Below are 3,304 nucleotides of genomic sequence, written 5' to 3' on the forward strand. Positions count from 1 at the left end.
CGCACGTTCCATTTTATTTCTCTTGTGATTAGCTAAATAGTTTTAAAAGAGGTTGTTAAATTTTTAATTAACATCTATATGTGTCTAAAGAAGAAATTTGGGAGTTTTGCATGAGGAAGCAGAGGCCTTAATAACTACATATAGGACCATTTATTCTGTATGAAAACTGAAAACGTAAACCTTAACATACCTATGTAACGGCGGTGTCATCATTTGTTCAACTCGTGTTCTTTTCCAAAAAGCAATGAAAAAACAAAGTTATCTTCAGACAACACCGAGTAATGAATGTATATATTTAGAATATTCTGAAAAAATGTCTTCAATCCAACCTAAATGAAGTAGGATATATCATTCAGACACAGGAGTCTTTCACATTACTCATTCATTCAGACATGATATTTAGCAAATGCTGCTGCTTGTTTTATTTCCTGTCTGAGTGGCAGGATGGCAAACTGGGACTCTGTTTGGCTCACATGCTGGGTGTAAAGTGGATAGTGATTCTTTTCTTTCATGCAGTTGGCATGAGTAAAGAGTAAAACTATACTGCTGGTCTGATTATTACTGTGCTTGTAGATGCACTGCAAGAGGGAAAGGTCGTATAGACCGTCTGATATGAGAATCTCCTCAATCTTTAACAGTACTTTATAATTTGTGTTGAAAGTGATATATAAACGTTACAAAGTCAAACCAACCTGTTCAATGAATTACTGTGCACTGAAAATGTTTTCTCGCCGTGTACAAATGTCACAGTTAACACGCCAGTGGATCCTAGAATTAACCGCTGGATCATGAATAAGGCAAGACTTCATAAATAACTGAAATCATTTTGTCAACCAACTCTAGGTCCATCCTGACCCGAGGTGACACTTTTTTCACCACTGGTGTATATACACTGGAAGTAGGTGGACAAGGTTGTGGTCAGAGCAACCTAGAGGGGGGAGGGGGGCGGGGGGCGGAGGTGTACGCCTTCCTGGCATTTGCATACATTAGATCCAGAGTTTTACTGTCCTTCATGCGGCAATTTACGTACATACTGGGTGATGTTTGGGAGGGTGGCCGAGAAGGGGAGAGAACCATGGTTAAAGTCCCCTGAGATAAGAATTAAACTGTTATTTGGACAACTGCCCAGTTTGCAGCCCAGACTAAAAGGTGGCATGAGGACACCTGTCGCGCACCAGAGAGGGAGAGATAGAAAGAGTCTTTAATGTTAAATATTTTTAAGACTTCATTCTGTGACCGGTTAAGAGTCTCTAATGTTAATGTTCATTGTTTTTAATATAACATCCCGTGACAGGTTAATGTGTCTGTGTATCACCTTTTGATGAGTTGAATGAGTAAACTACATTTTCATCCATCCATCCATTTTCTAAACCGCTTAGTCCAAAACGGGGTCACGGGGGGCTGGACCCAATCCCAGCCAGCTACGGGCGAAAGGCGGGTTACACCCTGGACAGGTCGCCAGCCCATCGCAGGGCTCACACACACAAGCACTCCTACGGGCAATTTAGAGACACCAATCAACCTATGCTGCAGGTCTTTGGACTGTGGGAGGAAGCCGGAGCACCCGGAGAGAACCCACGCAAGCACGGGGAGAACATGCAAACTCCGCACAGAAAGGCCACAGGTTGGCCGGGGCTCGAACCCAGAACCTGCTTGCTGTGAGGCAACAGCGCTAGCCACCGTGCTGCCCACTACATTTTCAGTGTAGGTAATATGTCTAATTATAAGCTGTTTAAGTTACAGTACATGACATATAGTTGGTCAGTAAAATATTAGAAAGAAGTCAGTTAAAAATGACTTAGAGCTGTTTATTGTCAGATTTATTTAACATTTCTTATATAGCAAGCTGCTTATCTCATTTTATAATCTGAGCATTTAAAGATAACTGTGGTATATTTCAAGCCGCTGCAGCTTTCTGGATTGTGCTAACTTGAACTCATCACCTACATTATTGACATAAGGGGACATGATGACTCCTACACATCGGGTCAGACAGCATGAGCCTCCAACAGCGTTCCAAGTCAACATGATTTTCAGGGTTCAAACACTTGTCTCTGAACCTGACCAAAAGGAAACAGAGTAATCCTTATGCCAACTATCAGTCTGTCTTATGTTTAGAATTTGTGTGTGTAAATGGACCATTTGGGGAGACTGAGGATACTCGCACAATAACAGATTATTTGTTAACCTGTTAAACCCTATGGACCTGCTACAGGGTCCAGTCATACAGTACTGCTTTGGTATGTCTGCTTAGGCGAGCCACTCCAGCCAGCACCCTAGGGCTTAAAAGGTTATTAAAACAGAGTTCTTTTGTCACAACCTACCCAACTACTGGGGTAGGTTAGATGGGGATGGATGTAACACTGAGATGTAATTGGCAGAAATAATATCCACACTATTCAATTTATGCAAGAATTTTATTGAACAATAAAGAGGAAGTCTCCAGGTCCCTGTCTCTTGCCTGACAGCCAATTTTTTCTTTTTTTTTGTTAATACGAGACAGAATAGGATACTCTTTTCACCACACTGCTTGGCACTCCATGCACTGTTGTGTTGTGGACAGCCTGACAGCTCCCAGAAGTGAAGCCACCATGAGTCAATCGCCCCCTGGTGGCGGGTTGCAGTACAGATCATAAATCCAATCACCTCCATGTTAGTGAATGAGGCATGAGCCAAACTAAAAACTCAAAAGTACAAATCAAATAATATTTCACAAAAGCTGATTTCCTTCATATTTAGTAGATTTTATCACACTGATGTGTGGACAAGTGGTCATTATTCTGGTATGGTTGTTATTAATAAGTTGAAAGTATAAAAAGGGATGTATTTTGGTTCACTTCACAGCTTTGATTGGCGACCTGATACATCAGTCAACTACTCAGTTGCTACTGTGGAGAATCTGGTTGCAAAATGCCAAGTTCTGACAAGTGGTATTTAATAAAGAGGTTTTGAAGTTGAAAGAGCCAGCTGTTACTGCTGGGCTGTATGTAGTCCTATATCAGTCCCTTATATATTTTCATTTAACAGCTGCTAAAAACCTATGTGTGTAACTGCCTAGTTTGAATAAATGCTGTCTAGTTAAATTTAACTTGGTTGTGATTCCCCCCCTTTTTTTTTTACATGCAATTTTAAAACTGTTCCAATTGAAATCATTAATGAAGATATAGAATTTTTTTAAGCAGACATACTCTATGTTGCAGGGACTACTAGCATCATCATACTGTTGTTGTAAGCACCCAAAGGTTAAATTAAGCATTTATGATGTGATTTAGAGGAGAGTTTAAAATATTAATATATATATATA

The sequence above is a fragment of the Monopterus albus genome, unplaced genomic scaffold (assembly GCF_001952655.1).
Source record: "Monopterus albus unplaced genomic scaffold, M_albus_1.0 scaffold223.1, whole genome shotgun sequence".
Taxonomy (NCBI): Eukaryota; Metazoa; Chordata; class Actinopteri; order Synbranchiformes; family Synbranchidae; genus Monopterus; species Monopterus albus.